The sequence below is a fragment of the Miscanthus floridulus genome, chromosome 9 (assembly GCF_019320115.1).
Source record: "Miscanthus floridulus cultivar M001 chromosome 9, ASM1932011v1, whole genome shotgun sequence".
NCBI lineage: Eukaryota > Viridiplantae > Streptophyta > Magnoliopsida > Poales > Poaceae > Miscanthus > Miscanthus floridulus.
The window spans coordinates 32,497,943-32,518,167 of record NC_089588.1 but is presented as its reverse complement, the minus strand read 5'-3'; the positions used below and the strand labels follow the sequence as shown (position 1 = coordinate 32,518,167).

Below are 20,225 nucleotides of genomic sequence, written 5' to 3'. Positions count from 1 at the left end.
TGGGAAGTACATTTTTTTGGGAGTAGGTCGTACAACACAAGACTTCTAGAGAGAGAGAGAGAGAGAGAGAGAGAGAGAGAGAGCTGAGTTGGAACGGATCCTTGCTTGGGTTTGACCACATGGCCACATGGGCAAGAGATGTGGTGTGAAAGGGTCTTCGTTCAACAGAGAAGGAAATCTGCGCGGCTGCGCCATTACTGAGATTCACTGATTCAGTAGTCTAGAGGCATGTTCGGTTCCACGGACTAAAAGGGATTAAAAGATTGAACAAAGACTAAAACACCCTTGACTTTATCTTCTCTGCTGCCCTTCACTGCAGCCATCGGAGAGGGGAGTGGAGGGCCGCCACCACCGGCGCCATCGGAGGGGAAGGGGAGCCCATCGCCGCAACCATCGGAGAGGGGAGGGGAGGGCCACCACCACCGGGCGAGCCTGAGGCGGGCGTGGCTGCCAGGGCGCCGCATCGGGCGGGGGCGGGGCGCGCGAGGGGAGAGAGGGAGAGGGAGGGGTATGGGCCATTAGTCCCAATAAGCCTATCCCAAAAGAACTAATGGACTAGAGACTACAAGTCCCTCTGTCGGTCCTCCTGTTTAGTTCAAATAGACTAAAAAAAGACTAAAAATTAGTCCCTCCGTTAAAACAGGGCCTACGTTTACTTGAGTGCCAGCCACAGCACGGGCGGCACTCGCACCCAGTCGGTCTTGGTCCAAGTCAATGTCCCTGACCGGTGAAGGCTCAAGTCTCGAGTACCTGAGCATCAAGCACGCAGGTGGTAGTGGTACAGTAGGTAGGTCGGTAGGTCCAAGTCAATGTCTGCGTGTGGTGTGGATGGCAAGGTAATCTGCACTGCACTGGCCTACGCTTGGAGCCATGGAGGAGCACTGTGTCTCGGCGACAAACAGCACATCAGCTCGTGCATCCAGCCCGTGTGTGTCGCCGGTCGATCCGACGACGACGGGGCATTAAAAAAAAGCCGAAGCGAAGCGTACGCAACGCCGGTGGTTGCGCGCGCACGTCAGGTACCGCCACTGGCTGGCCTGCGGGCGTTCGTCGGCGTCGCGACGACGGGCTGATGGCGACGGCGACGCTGCCTGAAAAGGCGGCACACAAGTGGAGCCGCCCACGCGAAACAGGCGCGTGAAATGCAAAATATGCAATGCAAAGGTGCGTTGTTTGGCTGGGTGTGCGTCAGTGTGTGTGCGATGCAGATTGGCAGGACCCATCCAGCAGAAAAGGCTACTTGAAACCTGGCCCATATGTTTCGATGCATCGCACCTGCATGGGTTCGTGCACGCAGCAGCACCATCCTTTTTCCCACGTGTGTAAGTGCGTAACTAACTAGTGCACGGTATCACTGTGCTATCCATCCAGTGGGAAAAAAGCAAGGAACAGCAGCATATACATTGGCCACAAGCCCAAATCGTTACCGCCTTACCGGACTCCGGAGAGTTGACTTACAAATTGCCACCGTCACACAACAACAAAACATTTAAGTCCTAAACAAGCTAGAATAGGCTAGAGCTAAAACCCAACAGAAACAATCAAAGTTCACGTCAAAAAAAAAATTAAAACATCAACTTGGCAATGTCAAAGCGTGGGCACTAGGGTGCTGCGTACCTACCTGCGCGCACGAAGAGTTCCTCGTCCACAAGCAAGAGATTCCGCACGCACTCCTGTTCACCACACCAGTTCATATACTCGGGCAGTCGGGCAGGGTTGGCAAATATTGTCGCTCCCAGAAAAAGGTACGGAGCGGACTTTGTGGAGAGAACAGTCATCATCATCACGATCTAATCCAAGGACCACAGTACAATGTGGACGAGATTAAGCCACTTCCAAGCTGTAGCGTGCAAACAAGCTCCAACTTTGCGGCGTTACAGTACAGGGTGCACTGTCTTGCAGTCCACACTTATCCAGTTATCCTCTTGTGCGTTGAGATGTATCATGTAGGGGCACAGCCACAGCGCGAAATCGATGCCACTGGGCACTGGCCATGCCAGCTTGCGATTTTACAGGGTTAACAGTTCCTGTTTATACTTGTGGTTTTGCTAATTAACTATGGCCATGTTCGCTTGTCTTATGAGCCATACTGTTTAAGCGAAGGAACAATATTTTTCTCTCCCAACAAATCAGCGAACGGTAATTTCAGTCATGGCTTTTCAGCGAAGCGAATAAGGCCTATGTTAGTGCCTAACCTGTCTTCGACTTGCAGCAGAAGTCTACACTTGACGTGATGTCTTCTGCTATTGATCCTCTGTGTTGAAGATCTCTTCGGATTCCATGCGAGACGACCAGTAGTGCAGTAGGGATTCCACGGTGAGACGTCGTGTGGCGCTCAACATTGAGATGAAGAAGCGGCAGCCATCGATCTTGTATTCTTCCAGAGGATTTCTGTGTCCAAAACTCCGAACGTTGACCTAGCAAAAAAGTTCAAAACCCAAAAGTTCAAAACCCAGTCAACACCACAGAGTTCAGAATAAGACATCAGCAGACAATTAAGGCAAAGACAACATTCTTTCATTTACAGTATTTTCCTTTTAGATTTAATTTGCAGAAAAAGAAAGGCAGATGTAAATATTTCGAAAGCAAAACATCTCAAGGCGCGACTTACGGCAGAACTAAGCTTGTTCATGTTTACCAAATGGTCTTTCCATAATGTATCAAGAGTCTTCAAAAGTACTTCCCGCTGCAATTAAACAGAGGAAATATGTTTATAGATAAATCAAATATGCTATACCAAATTTACAGAGTTGATGTTTAAACAATCAAATATGTTTCATGTAGGGGAAAATATGGATATCGTTTTGTTGGGGTTTATGGCCAGACAAACTTTGTGAACAAATTCAAAAGAGAATCATACCTCAATTCCACTTATATATCCATCATCGCAACGGGACTCTTGCACAGCATTCAAGTAGGTAGCTATTAGAAAATCCCCAAAATATTTCCGGAGCAGATTGACAGTGTTTGTGTATCTCCCTTTCCTAGATTGTTTATCGAAAAAAGCAACATACAAACTTTCAAATCATTAACTATTGTTGTGAATGCTATATTGTGCCATCTATAAAATATATAGGTGTATCATATCACAACATACTTTGACGTATCATCAACACAAATGGCAAACCACCGCATTATAGAAGATGTTTTTTTTTTCGAATTCCTCTAAGTGAATCAGGCGGCACTGGCATGTTTGGAAGAGCAAAACTATCAGCCTTCACTGGGTCCCAACCTTGCATTTCTTCAAGTGCTGATTGTAGGTTTTGCTCTTGGATGTCCTTGAATGATTCTGCAGAGCATCTCAGAAATCAGAATACCCATTATAGAATAACATGAACTAAAAATAATTTGTGTATATTACCACTCAGTAGTTTCCCTCCTAGACTGACAAATTCATCCAAAAGCTTTACCAGATTCCATGCCTTGGGTGGCTGAAAGAAATATATAATTTTGACAACTGACATAGCACTGAAAATAAATGCTTTCAGAAATGAACTTAAGGATCAGGACAGAGCAAGTACCTTTTGGGAATCAATATTTAGCAAAACAATTTCATCAGCTACCGCTTGCATGTACCTAATAGAATTTCAATTAAAGGCATGTCCATGAAAAAAAAAGTAAAATAAAATAGCAGCATTTTGAACAAAAAAAGTGACTACATGCAATGATTCAAGTAAAAGCCAAACATCGTTTTGGAAAGGTGTGTTGACAAAGTGAGGAAAAGCAATGACTTTAAAGTAAGATGGATTATTAATTCTTTCTACACCACAATTTTGATTCAAAAGGATATGCTTTATAGCTCTACCATTTCACAAACAACATTGAAAAGCTTCATGCTAGAGGCACTAGTAAACTTACTGAAAAATTTGTTCACTGCAGCTTTCAGAGTCACCAGATAATATCACCTGCCTAAGGTTGTATACATGCTTTCTTTGGACCTATCGAAGGTATGAGCAAAAGAATCCACATGAATATTCGTGATGCTATTAGAAACTGAAAGGCATTCACAATCATTTCTACTATGAATACCTTTTTACTATAATTTCTATTGCCAATCCTCGTGAATACAAGTTTTCCAAAATGAGACTAAATTTGGAAAGTTAGCAAGAATAATTAAACTAAAGAGGATTAGTCAAGACCCTTAGGGGCACCAATTTGCACCCCTACAACAAGATCTGTCAATCATGATTTGAAGAGAAAGATAACAAGAGTAAAAAAGGGTATTCACAATAGAAATGATAGTAAAAGAAGAGTGCCTGCCAAAGAAAAAGGAGATTGCTATCTGAGGTTATTGTTCGTGCAAGTGAATAGCAAAATGTCATACTACAGAATACATGTACTGCAATTTGGGGCAATTGCATACCTCCAGGACTTCATCGAACTCAACAAGACTTTTCCTTATTCCAAAAAAATATTTCTCTGCGTTGATTTGAAGGCCAAGAATACATGTACTGCATCAGTCCATCGATGCATGCAGTGTAAGATAATGAAAGTTGCTGCTAATGGATAAGAAATCTATTTTAATCCAGAATCATAGGATTATATACTATATGATATAAACTATAAAGGGCTAAGCAGCATGCAATGGCTCAGGTGCTTCCTGCTACATCAGCAGCATCTTACTTGGTTATCAATTCGGCGTGACTCATGCAAAGAAGTTCCTACTACATGGAGCCCACCTAATCTCTTCACTGCAGCACCTTCAGCAGAACAATGAATTTCGCAATCCCTTAAGACACTGAGATAAGCAAGTCCTATTGCATCAGAAAGAGGGTATATCTCAGACTCTTCAGTCATGCGCTCTTGCAGTTTCTCCATCCCAAGCATTTGACCCATTTCTATAGATTCGGCAATAGTGGATTTTGCCTTACTAAAAGACCATTCATTTCTCTCGCTGTTGTGAATATATTTTGCTGGAAGCATATGTGAAAAGAGTGAAAGAGTTAGCCAAACAACAAAAAGATAAGTCGTTATATGTTACTATACAACCATTAACACTCAAGTACTTACACATGATTGCAGCTTTGGCCAGCAGACCTACTAATGATGAACCAAGTTCTATATTGAGAGACCCTACCCATGATAAAAGGAAATAGTGAGAAACACCCTGCAAAGTTCTTGGGTCAGAGAAAAGGATCTGAATGAACCACCTTGTGGGATGTGGATTCCCCTTCCATGTCAATATCAGGAGGTTCATGGGTCAAAAACGGAAGTATGTTATCTTCTACTATTTCTTTTGCAAGCATCTGGCAACGAAAAGATGGATCATATTTCTGTTAAGTGTGTACAACAAAAATACCAACAATGCTGCTATCAGTTTTGACTTTTCGTACATTTTCTTAAAGGAGTCCTGGTGAGCAGTGCTAAACATATGCATGAACTTACTTTTGGATTACCACCTAAAATAATGTCAGTTCCTCTGCCAGCCATATTAGTTGAAATTGTAATAGCATGTTTTCTTCCAGCTTGGGCAATTATTTCGGCTTCTCTTGCAGCATACTGTCAGGAATAAGGCAATTAGCTTTATCAATGGAAAAGAACAAGACAAGAAGTTAAACTAAAGCAACATTTTACAAACCTTTGGTCTTGCATTAAGGACATTGTGTGGAATATTGCGAACTTTAAGTAGCTCTGACAAGTATTCAGAACTCTCGACACTGCAAAAGATATAGACACCATTTATTTAGATAGCTGTATGAAAAGCATCCCAAGACGGTAAAGGACTAAAGGGCATACCCTACATCTTTATGAACAGGTTTTCATCCTACGAAAAGATCTCTAAACCAAATTTTATCTCCTAGCATCTTACGGCCAAAATAAACATATCAAAATCTTATCTTCAGCAGTTTATCTACTAAAAAAAAAAAAACAGAAACAGACAGGTATCTTTGAGCTGTTGCTACTGTGGCTTACCCCATATCCGGCTTGTTCAGCTTCTTTTTTTCAGCTGGAACAGTGTTTTTCTCTCACAACATTTCAGCCAGAACAGTATTTTCCAACCAATTTCAGCCAAGATTCAGCAAGCCGAACGGAGCCTGCACTGCCCCTTTAAATTTGGATGTTTTCTCCAAAGTAAATAAGGGTGCATTCCCACAAATTCATGCCCAAATTTACTTCTTTATTTTCTAATAAACAGGTGGCAAGGGACAAAGGCAGTAGTAAAAATAATGATTTCTGCTTTCTCAGTTCACATCATTTTCGCTAATGCAAAGAAGGAACTAGCTAATTTACTTTGTCAGCATCCATCGAAAGGTACTGTTGCTAAAAACCAAATTCCTAGAAGCATAAAATCACAAACAACAACAAATGGAGATAAAAGTGTTGAAGAAACCTAATTAGTAAGTTTTTTCTTGCCCGCAGTCATAACAAGCAATTTTTTTGAATTTGCTAAAAAACATATTCGAACAGAACAAACCTTTTGTAGTTTTCAGTTTCATTAGCTCCTGAAGTATTATAAATCACAATAGGCGAAACAAATATCTAATACTAATAATCTCATACTGATACAACCAAATTTTCCAGTAGGCATGGAGGCGTGTTATATGGTGGGGATGAGATAAAATCTGCATTAACTATTAAAACAAAAAATAGAATTCACCTTGTAGTTCCAACTAAAACAGGGCGGCCTAATTGGAACATAGACTCTACTTCAGCCCGTACATATTGCCATTTGCCTCTTGCAGTCTACGAAAGCAACAAAATCAATCAATTTTTTTTCTAGTACCAAAGGGAGGAGCCACTTCCACAAGACTCACCGCAAAAGCTTGGATAGGCAAGTCCACCCGTATATTTGGCAGATTCGTAGGTACTTCAATAACAGGCATCTTGAACATCTTTAAAAAATCTTTTTCCTGGAAAACCAGCATGATCCTGTCAGCTTGGAATAATAAACTGTACAGATGAATAGATTATTTAGAAAGCAACCTAATAAACACCATACCTCTGTCTTTGCAGTTCCTGTCATCCCAGAAAGCTTAGGATAAAGCTTAAACAGTGACTGATATGTGATTTGAGCCACAATTACTGAGTCTGCCTGATTAAATTGCAATTAGCATTGCACACCAGAAACTATCATAAACTTTCAGAGAATTATAAAAATAGTAGCTCCATCAATGTCAAGTAGCAATGTGTAAGTCAATAATGACCTGGATTTTTAGGATTTCTTTTGCTTCTACTGCTTGGTGGATACCATCAGACCATCTTCTTTTGGGTTCAACTCGGCCGGTTAGCTGGAAAAGAATTAATATTATCATCCAACGACAGGATTTCCAAAGCATGCAATTGTTATGAACTAATAGGCAATGTGAATTATATTATCAAGAGAACATAATAGATATATGATAGACATCAATGAAAGTTCACAAATGTGATGAAAAGAAATAGTTCTGATGTTATGTTACAAAAAAAAGTGCATGTGCTGAAGGACATTCTGACTTGAAGGATCACTGGATCAGTATGGATGAATGTTATCTTAGTTAGGACGTTAGGTACACAGAAAATTTCTTCAACACATAAAAAATTTCTAAGACATAATTGATAAAAGCATGATAAAAAAAATGAGTTAATCAGTATTCGTTATGAGTGTTCATGAATGGCTTGTTCATGCAAAAACTGATAACAAGCGACTAGTTTGCATGGACATTTTCATTGGCACATCAGACAACACATCATCATCGATCAGTATTCGTTACATTGTGCTTGTGAAATTGATTGTGTTGTCATAGAAACCTTTTGCTACTAACTGCTCAGTTGCCCAGGATTATGAAAATGAAAGAGCCTCTAAGACAGAATACCAGCTCCAGGATGGACTCGATAGCTAGTGGATATATACCAGGAAGAGGACTGTGTTATTGTCCTGACGTTTTAATTGATATTTTTTTTGTAGGATAGTCCAAACATATTTTCTCTGGTGTATTGCCAATTAAATGGGACCGCTAAAAGCTGATTGGATAGGACGATATGATCTACCTTTATTGGTTCCAATTTTTATCAACTTGAAAAAACCCATGTGGACAAAATGTATCATCATTGAGAAGAAATCTGGTATCCCAGTGAACATTTATAACTTGCTTTAAAAAACATTAATGAGCTTGCATGAGCATTTAAAGTGTCAATATCCCTTCCAAAAACTCAAATAGGCAGATATACAAGTGCATGTGTGTGTGTACATATGCAAAGCCTCCCCTGCACAAGCTGCTAAGTACAACTAGGAACATATACAAATAAGAACAGCTACTAAGAAACTAATGGCATTCTTTTCAGAAATACTGAAACTCAGGGAGTACCTCATTAATTATTATAGCTTTCCCATCCGTGACAATATACTGGACATCCCTTCGGTAGAACACTTTTGCCTTCAAAGCATTCATCACAAACCTGCAGAATTTGAGAAGTTATGGTTATTCACTAGGCCCTCGTTTAGTTCGGCCCGAATTCGGCGCCGGCAAAGTTACTGTAGCCACAAGCAGCTACTGTAGTATTTCGTTTGTATTTTGTAATAATTGTCCAAACGTTGACTAATTAGGCTCAAAACGTTCGTCTCGCAAAGTATAACCAAACTGTGCAATTAGTTTTTGATTTCATCAACATTTAGTACTCCATGCATGTACCGCAAGTTTGATATGACAGGGAATCTTCTTTTTGCATAGTATCAAAGTTTGAAATTTAGGGTAACTAAACACCCCCACTGAATGTCCCAGCTTGCATTTAAGTTAGTTGCCCCCATCGTGTGATGCCATTATTTATCATTTTGTTTCAGCAGCTAAGGCCGCGTTTAGAAGCCAAAAATTTTTGGTGTTGGGTACTGTAGCCCGTTTATTTGTATTTGGCAATTAGTGTTTAATTATGGACTAATTAGGTTCGAAAGTTTCGTCTCGTGATTTCTCACCCAACTGTGCAGTTAGTTTTTTTTTTCGTCTACATTTAGTACTCCATGCATGTATCGCAAGATTCGATGTGACGAGTACTACGCAAAATTTTTTAGGAACTAAACAGGGCCTAACTGCAACCATGGCAAAGAAGGTGCGCAATGATCTGACTTAAGGCTGACACAGAAGAATTGTGACATGACATGTCTGATTCATTTTGTTGCTTGCACACATACGTATATTCTATAGCAGAAGGCAAATCCAAAATTGCATTCAATAGCAAAATTGGCTAATTGATCAAAAGTTACACATAGGGAAATGATTGTAAAGGGGCGTACCCAGTGCAAAAAGCTCTCGCTCTGTGTGCAATGTGAGAAGACCGCGACTCGAACCCGGGACCTTCCGGTCACAGGCGGTAAGACTCTACCGCTTGCACCAGGCCCGCACATAGGGAAATGATTGTAATTAGACAAAAAAGTACATCCAAACCATGTAGGGCGTACATACCACCGCTTAGTTGCAAAATTTCCAATCCCGCATTTGAACCCTCCCGCGCGGAACTAATGAAAGTTCGATTCCCGCGTGCTATAAAAGTTATGCAGAGAGCAAGTAACCCCTACTCCAACATCCCCCTAACCCACCCACCCCCGGCACCCCCACCCTGCCGCTGCCCTCCCTCCCCCCACACACATAGCTTTTCTTTTCCTCATTGTTGTTGTTCATCATCGCCGTTCATGCTCATCAGCACTGCTTAGCTCTTGCTCCACGCCGGTGCACATCGCCGGATTGCCCACACAGATCCACTGCTGAACGAGCTGCTACTGTCACCGGCGTTGCCACTCGTGCTCTTCGTCGCCAGATCTAAACGCAAGTGTAATAAGGTCTTACTTGCATCGCCGTCCCTTCTTCTAGAAACTCATCTCCTTACTAATGTTTATTGATGCAGTTCCATGCCAGAGCGGCCTCATCTCTTCGGCTGGTGGTGTCCTTCCAGATGAAGGAGGCCCCCAACATGATAAGGAACGCAGTGGACATCCTTTTAGATGATGTGGTTGCTGACATCTTTCGCTACCTCCCCGCTCGGTCCTTGTGCTGCTGCAAGTGTGTCTATCGCTCCTGGAATCACGTCATCTCTGACTCCTATCACCGTAAGAAGCTTTCACAGACTGTCGTTGGCTTCTTCTATGGCAGCTAGTGGAAGGACAATCGCCACTTCACTAGCTTCACCGATGAATGACCCTCCTTGTCCTTCTTGCCTTTCCCCCTTCAAAAAGTCCTAGTCTCAAATTGTTGTAGCGGCCTCATCCTTTGCTGGTGTCCTAGGCCTAATGGATTACGGCGCTATGTTGTCTGTAATCCGGCGACCCACAAATGGCATGTAGTGCCGCATAGCATCTATTCTGTTGGTCAAGCTCGCTTAGGTTTCGACCCAACATCCTCGCACTTCTATGTGATTGAATTTGTTGAGGTGAAGGGTGCGTGCGTAGGTGTGGAGATCTACTCATCTAAAACTGTAGCATGGATCTTTAAAGAATCTGAATGGGGCGAGGGTAGTATTGTTCTACGTTCAAAATCGAGAAGTGTTTTCTTAATGGTTTTATGCACATGGTTGAGTACTTTGTGATGTTGCTGTGGATATGGAGGGAAAGACATGGAGGACAATCGTAAACCAGGTGGTGATAAAATGTCTATCCATTAAGCTCAGGGTAACCTGTGTGTGTTGTGCTAATTTTCGCAATAGGTCATGGCTTTTAGTGTAGATACTTGAAGACTATGGTACTGATAACTGGAGTTTGAAGCATGTTGTGGACACGGAGGAACTGTTTGGATACATGAATATTAAACTTGGTTATGAGCTTTGTGATGAGGAGTACAGAGTGATTATAGTTCACCTAGAATGGAATTTTATTTTTCTTGTTGGGAAGGATAGAACATTGATTGCATATGACATGGACCGCAGAATGGTTCATGTCCTCCATGCCCATGTCATACGCTTTTGTAGATCAAGAGGGTGTTTCCATATGAACAGGCCTTACTATCTTCCTTATGTTCCCTTGTTCATAGAGTCATTAGCAGAGCAGTAAAGATGCATTTCCTGCATTTTGTTATCACGACAGTCATTGTTCAGGTAGGGAGTTGTTTTCATTCTATGAATGTATATGCCAATTTTGCCTTGTTAACTAAAGGAATAGTATGTTCAATATTATTAATTCTGCTGCTTTATTCAGGTTGTGGATCAGAGATGAATAAGAGGGGTTCCATGGTGCATTGGCTATCAGTCCGAAGAATGCACTAATTATATTCATTTTGCCTTTCAAGCAGGAGTGCCACATAGAAGGAGCACAACTACGTCATTTCGTTATGTAAGTCTGTATACATTAGTACCTTTAGTATGCTCTATGTACCGCTTGTGTTAGGACATCGGTTGCGAAAGATGTTATGGTAGCGTCCATTGTTATTGTAAAAAGTACTCTTATTTGTGAACATGATTTATGGATGTAATGATTATATATCTGTATGCTTTGTGTTCATGAAGCTATTAAGGTCCTAGCTGAATTAGTAACTATTGTGAAACCGGATGAAATTTTGTCACCATTGGATGTAAGCACTGTTCATTGTTTTGTTATCACCACCGTCGCTATACGTATGATGCGGCAGAGATTAAAAGTATATCACCGCTGAATCCTTTAGTAACCCTACATCGACTAAATGATCATCAAAGGCGGATCATGGTGCAAGGCGACGGTGACCATGACCTTTGTACTGGCGGATCATATGTTGAAGCAATGGTGGTGTTAACCTCTACATAGGCGTCTCGGCCGTCGAAGCGATAGTGAACCCGCACCGCTAACAGTTTGATCAAAGTACAAGGCGACGGTGCTGGTGACCACTACACAGGCGGTTGATGTGCCCACACAATAGTTTTGATAGCCTTGACACAGGCGGATCATTTGCCAATGTGGCGGTGTTAGTGTACATCCACAGTCGGGTCGTGCTCCAATGCGATGAAAGTAAGGACCTAATCACGGACGGATCATAAGACAATACAGTGGTGTTAGTGTACATTGCAGTCGGTCCCAGATGCTGACGGTGAAGTCTATGACCAACACTGCCGACAGCTTACTGCCGAGGCTGAAATTGGACTGTGATGGGGGTTACGACGTGGCTGTAAAAGGTCTGAGTGTAGTAGTGTTCCCTTTCCACAAGGTATGTCTCTTGTGTCATGACATCACCTAGTACTTGGTTAGGGGTTATGTCCTTCAATCCTTCTCTAATGATGATCAATCTCAATGTCTCAAATCTTGGAGGTAAGCGCATCAAGAACTGATGAGAGACATCATCATCACTTTTCTTCTCACCCAAAGCCTTCAAGTCATTGATGATCAGTTGCAATCTATGGAACATCTCCGGAATGCTCTCATCATCCTTCATCTTGAAGCTTGTCAACTTATCCTTTAGAATGTACAACTTGGCACTCTTGACCGTCGGTGTGCCCTTATAAGTTTCTTCCAATCTCTTCCACACTTCACTAGCTCTATCACAATCCTTGATTTACTTAAACATCTTTGAATCAATGGCATTGCATATGGTGTTGAGAGCCATTGTATTGCATTGCTTGTTTGCCTTGTCTTGGTTAGTGAGATTGGTGGGATCAAGAATCATATAATCACTCCCGGTCACATCCCACACTTGATCATTGATTGAACCAAGATACATCTTTATCTTTCTCTTCCAATAGTCATAGCATGTGTCATCAAAGAACAGTGGTTTTTCCCCCACATGGTTGAACACAACTTGAGTCATCTTTTGACACCGAGGTTGTTAAGCCTTCAATCAAACGGTGACCACGACTCTGATACCACTTGAAAGGTCCTAATATGGCTAGAGGGAGGGCGAATAGCCTATAAAAATCTCTATAAATATGCTAGAGCAAGAGGTTAGTAAACTAAACGGCGAAATGCAATTTAGCTCTAGCTCTACAAGGGTTGCAAGCCACCTACCCAATAATTCTAGTTACTATGATCACTAGGCACATAAGAGGCTAAGTCACTACTCACTACGAGCTCTTCAAACAAGCTACACTAAAGAGCTCCACTAGGTGAAACTAAACTAGCAAGCAAGCTCTCAAAACTAGCTACACTAAAGAGCTTGCTACTCAACTAGTTTGCAAAGAATGTAAGAGAGTGAGTAGGGTGATTATACCGCCTTATCGAGGAATGAACCAATCGCAATATGAAAACCAATCAATCACCGTGAGAATGCCAATCACAATAGACACAAGATTTTCTCCTGAGGTTCACGTGCTTGCCGGCATGCTAGTCCCCGTTGTGTCGACCAATACTTAGTGGTTTGGCGGCTAATAGGTGTTTCACAAACCTAGCCCAACACTTGGGCGCCGTAAGAACCTACCCACAAGTGAGGTAACTTAATGACACGAGCAATCCACTAGAGTTACCTTTTCGCTCTCTGCCGGAGAAGGTACAAGACCCCACACAATCACCAGGAGATGGCCACGAACAATCACCAACTCATGCCAATGCGCCTCCACTGCTCCAAGCCGTCTAGGTGGCGACAACCACCAAGAGTAACAAGAAATCCGCAGCCACAACAATCTTCAAGTGCCACTAGATGCAATCACTCAAGCAAATGCACTAGGAATCACTCCCAATCTCACTATGATGATGAATCAATGATGAAGATGAGTGGAAGGAGTTTGCTTAGGCTTACAAGGATGTATCAGAGGTGAAAAATGTCCAAGAGAGTGAACCCAAAGCGCCCAAGTTCTATTTATAGAGGCCCAAGCTCAAAGAGCCGTTGGTGCCTCGAGCAGTCGACCGGACCTAGTGATCGGACCCAGCCAGAGTCCAGACTTGGTGAGTCAGGTCCTCCAACCGCCCAACCAGAGCAAGCCATGTCAGCACCAATTTGAATCCTACCGTTGTCGCCCACGTGCACAGATGAACCCGTAGCTTGACTGACCGAACCCAGCGCCACCCAAAGTCCGGTCACTTCCAGAGAGCTCCCAGAGCACTAAAACATGACCGAACCCAGTCCAGTCCTGATGACCGGACTCGTAGGACACCAGAGTCCGGTCACGTCGAAATTCACACAGAGAGGTTCTGGGGCGTTCGGACCGAGTCTGGTTTCCCCCGATCGGACCCAGACGCAGGGTCCGGTTTTCCTCGCGCTGCCACGTCGCCTTTTGCTCACCGTGCTAGTATGATGTTGGCGCCCATTGCCTCAGTGTTTCATATCCAAGACGTGTTACATGCATTTAAGAAATGTTATTAGGCATAATATAGCTAGAAACGAAGTCATATACTCCCGCTGCCAATTAAAAAGAACATACAAATTGCCAAATTCTGAACAATGGTGCAGCCTAAACCTACGAATTGAGCCCTTAATTTATACTACAATGTATCTTTATGACAATTAAAATGATAATGTCATAGGAGTAGCCTTTTAGGCTAATCACACCCATTAGATTCCATTCACCTGATCAAATCATTCGTAAACAAATTGCTGGTTGAAACTTAAAAGTTTTGGATCCATACATCAGAAAGCACCACCAAATAAAAAGGTTAAGTTCTGCAAAACGAGAAGCAAAGACTCTGTCAAGCTTGTTACAGACCTGGGAGATGCCTTACCCATAAAGGTCATCAGGCCAATCCATTCCGACCAGACAGACTAAAAGAAAATCCAAAGCAAGCACTCTCTAGTCTCTGCACCAGGCACAAATTTTTATTTTTAGATATACACCACAAATAACATGAGGGAGCAAATAAAGTCACAACAGTGCTTGGGCTTAATTCGCAAACTGATTTAGTAAATTCGTAATGACACTCTATTTTGTAATCTGCACCCATGCAGAATTCAGGCATTTCACTTGCTGATGGGCTGATGTCCTGTGCTTCCGCCGTCCCTGCGGGCTCAATACATGTTCACTAATCGCTGAACAGAACCACCAAAGGTCCAAAGCAGAACAACAAAGCCAGCAGCAGCAGCCTGAGGAAATGTAACGAACGTGGCATTTTAAGAGGAATGGAAGTGCGTTCTGGCCGGTCCAATAAACAAGAAGCAGCGTAAAACGAATACCTTTGCCTTGTACGTGAACTCCTGAAATAGTCTATAGTAGCTAGGATCAAGCCTTCAGCCAGCAAATGCATTCCCTTCTCTGGTTACAATTCTTCGGAAAAAGTTTTCCCCCGTTGCACTAAAACCAACCATTCTAATGTGGCTAATCTTCGTTAGCTCTTCCCTGCATTCATTTACTTCACCTTCCTGCCTAAGGATCTTTATAAGCTCATCAGAAGCATGTTCCAAATACAATTCATCAAGCGTCCTAAGGTACTCAATGCCAGGAGGGAGCTGCTTCAGTTCTGGGCACCCTGAAAACCACAGCTTAACAAGACTTCCCAGTGCATCTTCTTCTATTTCTACTTGGCTGAGTTGCGGAGGTCCGCATATATATAGTTCTTTTAGTCTAGGAAATGACTACGCAGCACCATGAGGTTAGGAAATGAGTTCTCATCAAGTTTGTAGAAAATCAGAGATAAATGAGTGAGGTAGTTAAGGTGCAACCAGGAAGAGAGAATCTCAGGCATCCGTTTCTTCTCGAGCTGCCCATTCAGTCCGAGTTTAGAAAGAGTTTCTGGTAAGTTGTTCCAATGGCAACGCCTCATTTTCGTTTGAGGCCTTGTTTAGATTGAGGTTAGGAATCAGTATTTGGTATTGTAGCATTTTCGTTTATATTTAACAATTATTGTCCAATCATGACCTAACTAGGCTCAAAAGATTCGTCTCGTAATTTACAATTAAACTGTGTAATTAGTTATTTTTTTATCTATATTTAATACTCTATGCATGTGTCCAAAGATTTGATGTGATGGAGAGAGAGTGAAAAAACTTCTAAACCAGGCCTGACATAGCAATTGACAAGATTGCCCATGTTCATGATAGCACTGCCCAGGACTAACGAGTCCTCACTTGTCACATCGTCAACTGCAAACGTTCGTAAATCCGTCAGAGCTGCAACATCACGCGGAGTCTCTGAGGTAGCTTTAACATTTTGCAGAGCATGCAGTCCTGTCAGATTCTTCATTATGCCCCTAGGCACCTTTACTCCACGGTAACGCCAGAAAGATCCCTCATTGACCCTCACAGATGCATATAGTACCTAAGCTTCTTCAGTTTTGCTACATCCTTTGGTAAAGATAGTAGACAAGTCTTTGCTGCATCCAGTACTTCTAAGTTTTGTAATCTTCCGATGGTCTCTGGTAGAGTCTCAATTCCAGTATTCGGGATACCCGAGAAACGCAGATTAAACAAGCTGAAGACCTTATTAGGGAGCATCTTTATTTTAGTACCTTGCAGATCCAATATTGACAGCAATGTTGAGGGTATAAGGATAGACCTTAGCAATTCAATATCGACAGTACCTGTAGAAACATACAGCCTGTTCGTTTCGGCTTATTCGCTCGTATCTGGCTTATAATCCACGGCTTGAACAGTATTTTTCTCTCACACCAAACCAGCCAGCAGTACTTTTAGCCATGGCTTATAAGCTAATTCAGCTGAAACGAACAGGCTAATAGACTACACGGAGATGTGTCGCACCAGATTGATTCAATGGTACAATATTGGTGTTGTTAATTGACAGTCTACGTGTTCCATGTATCGTGAATGTCACATGGCCCTCATAAACTTTACCAAAGCATTCTTTTGCAGCTTTGTCAAGGGCAAGATGCCCGATAACATCATGCATTCGGCAACTCTTCAGTCGTCCAAACTCATTCTTCTTCACAACTTGTACTAAGCTTCGATTTACAAGATCATTCAAGTATCCCTCTGCCACTTGTTCTAGTGTTTTGTTCTCCTTTTCCTAGATGAATCCAGAAGTAATCCAGTGCCTAATTAATCTTCGCCTCATCAATTCATAATCCTCCGGAAATATTGCACAATGTAAGAAGCAATTCTTTAGTTCATATGGATGGTCCTCCAAACTGAGTTTTAGAATACTATCGACACCATGGATCACATTATTAGCGGACTGCAATTCTAACTCCTTGTACACACCATCCCAGTCAGAGTGTGTTGGTTGTTTGAAAGACAATAGATGGCCTATGCATGTAATGGCAATAGGCAAGCCTTCACACTTTTGGAAGAACTTTACAGCCAAATCCTGTAAGTCTGACGGGCACCTTTTGTCATCACTATTCCGGAAAGCTGCTTTGCAGAATAACTCCCAAGAGTACTTATCTCCTAGAGGTTCCAGCTCAATTCTACAATTACTAGTTGCCAATGATGCAACTTCAAACTTCCTCGATGTGAGAACAAACCGGCTGGTACAGTTAGCCCTTGTTTAGTTCCACCAAATTCCTAATTTTGACACTATGCAAAAAGAAGATTCCCCGTCACATCAAACTTGCGGTACATGCATGGAGTATTAAATGTTGACGAAATCAAAAACTAATTGCACAGTTTGGTTGTACTTTGCGAGACGAACGTTTTGAGCCTAATTAGTCAACGATTGGACAATTATTACCAAATACAAACAAAACGCTACCGTGCGCTACAGTGTTTCTGCTTTTCAGGCGCCGCCAACTTGGACCGGAACTAAACACGCCCTTAGTTGGAAAGACTTCCATGATATTGTTAATCCATACGTCCTTTTCCCAAACATCATCTAGAACCAAGATATACCTTTTACCTTCAAGATGTTTCCGGATGATCTCAACTAAGCCTCTCATTTCCATGTTAGTAGCATCAGTTATGATGCCAAACTCTCTTGCAGTCCTCTTTAGAAGGTCTTCAACTTGGTAACTCTGTGACACAGTTACCCAGGCTGCAGCATCAAAATCTAGTTTCACAATATTGTAGACATGCTCAACCAAAGTAGTTTTACCTACACCACCCATTCCCCAAACTGTGGCTATTTTGTTGTTCTTTTCTTCCAGATCATCTACTAGCCACTGTTTGAGCTTGGTTGCATTATCTCCAATACCCACTAGATCATCTTCCCTTGCAAAACACAAATTTTGATGGGTTGATCTAGTATGATGATCACTGCTTCCAGCGTGTCCATGCATTTCTGGGATGACATAACGGGCCCTCCTTTCCGCATCGTCTTTAAGCTGGGCATTGATATCACAGAGCTTGTGAGCTAGACGGTGCCAAACCTCGAGATGCTTGATCCTCTTCTTGATCTTTGCTGCAAATCCTCCATGCTTGCCATCCTCAAGCTTGGACATGAACTCGTCGATGACATCCTCGATCTGGAAAGATAATTCCCCGATCTTGTCGACGAAGATGCCAGTGATCTTGTCAGTATCCTTGAACTTCTCTGACTCATGCATGTAGGCACTCATGCTCTCCAGCTCCTCCTTGGCTTTTCGGATCTCGCCAAAGAGACCCTTGAGAGCAGTAGCTTCCTTGCAAAGCAGGGATGCACCACAGGCTGCTGCTTCTTTCGCCGAGGCTGCACCTAGCTTGCCAATCAGGACTCGAGCAACAGCCTCCGCCATGGTGGTTGTGTGCGCTTGCTATGCTAGAGGACTCCGAGTTATTAGGAGATACAAGTGTAGTTGCATAACTGCAGGCTGCAGCCAAAAGCCCATAACAGAGTTCAGGAATCAACACGATCTTCAAATTAAGCTAATCAGTGTGAACGGCCAAACCAACAATAATGTTGCAGACTTGGAATGATGAAATCTTGCTAAGGATTACCTCAATAGGCGAACAAAACAAGCAGTGTTGCAGATCGGGACTTTGTTTCAGGTCACGGTCAGCTTCCTTCGACACGGGCCAGATCGAGCCCGGAGGAGTTACATCTGGTGGCGAGAAACAGCGCTGTACTGCTCCGAGGCTTAATGGAAGGTAAGAAACCGGGGAAGAAAGAAAAAAAAAGTTGCTTGTTCGATTAAAAAGCAGAATGTGGATGTTCGTGGGTATGAAATTATGATACAAGGACGCATTTGTGGAGGGAGGTAGAATGGCGTTGTGGGCAGGGGAAGAGTGTGTAGGAGCCCATATCACCTTCCGCCAAGCATATGGAGTTAGAAGCCTGCCAAGCAGAGCGCGGAGGACGCCAAGGCATCGTGTTGCCCGTGCGGTAGCCGGCGATCTCTTGGAATCCGGCGAGGCGATCTCGTGAGCCGCCAAGCCCGGACACTAGTGCGGCGTCAGAACTCAGAACTCTGGCGAGCTGGTGACCTGGTGTGTGGGGAAAAGACACAGTGCGCTCCAGCTGGTCATAGACTCGTAGTAAAGGATGGAAAGCATTCACGCAAGACTCCTCGGGCAATTATTGTAACGATAATGACAGGCTCAGGGTGTGCGTCCGCACGAACGCTTCGCTTACTGGGCCTACAGACGGCTCAGGCAACCAGTCTCTAAATACCTCATGAGCCCAGGCAACCGTCCGGACCGAGCACGGTAGAGTCCGGAGCATCCGCGATGTCTCCTGCTGCTCAGCCCACGCCACGTGTCACAGGGTGTCCAACCGGATCGAGGGCCGATGGTCCGGATCAGGATCAAGTGTCATGTGATTGAACCAATCAATTTATAAAAGTACAAGTACAATAGTAACCACCGAAATGATCGCACTATCATACTTGAGCCTATATAAACTCGGTAGTCCATTGAGTACCACGAAAAGTCTCGATTCATCACCAACATACAACCAAGATCATATATGATTCAATATACATGCCACATATTACATAAAGTTCATAATTACCTCTCCATACATCGGAGTACAATTAAAGTTATTACAAACCAAGTTCAAATGAAGTAGTAGCAGAAGCAAATATATTTGAAACGAACATCTCACACCATCGTTCAAATACTTTGCCGGTTTACGATCACAACCCACAAAAACATCATATAGGAGTTAATGAGAAGCGCATTGCCCAGGGTCTACTCCTCGTCCACGGCGGGACAGAAGCAGTTCTTATAATATTCATGATAGACTGTATTATATGCAACAAGTGAGAAAATAAACTCTGAGTACAAGAAGATACTCAACTAGACTTACTCGTCATAAACCAAAAATAATGTGACTCCAAGGATCATGCAAGGCTTTATAAGTGGAGCTAACTTGACAATATTTTGCATAAAAAAACCACTAGTTCAACTATACATTTTATAATTCAGGTATCAAGTTAATTATAGCTATTCACCTCTGGATTAACAACTAACCTGTGTCAAACATATGATATATCATTATGTAGCATCACAATAATAACCATAGCCGGCGTAGCATTCCCATGTCCAATATAACAATCAAATTCCATAGTCCAGTTACTAAGATGCTGAGACTAGTCGAGTTTCTCACTATCCGAGAGAGACGGTGATTCA

General features: G+C 42.6%; 2 pseudogenes; both read right to left on the bottom strand.

The window, feature by feature from the left end:
• Positions 1 to 2,243: 2,243 nt before the first annotated feature.
• Positions 2,244 to 14,104, bottom strand: LOC136479609 (protein translocase subunit SECA2, chloroplastic-like; annotated as a pseudogene).
• A 913-nt stretch (positions 14,105 to 15,017) lies between these two features.
• On the bottom strand, positions 15,018 to 19,083 carry LOC136481678 (disease resistance protein RPM1-like; annotated as a pseudogene).
• Positions 19,084 to 20,225: the final 1,142 nt, after the last annotated feature.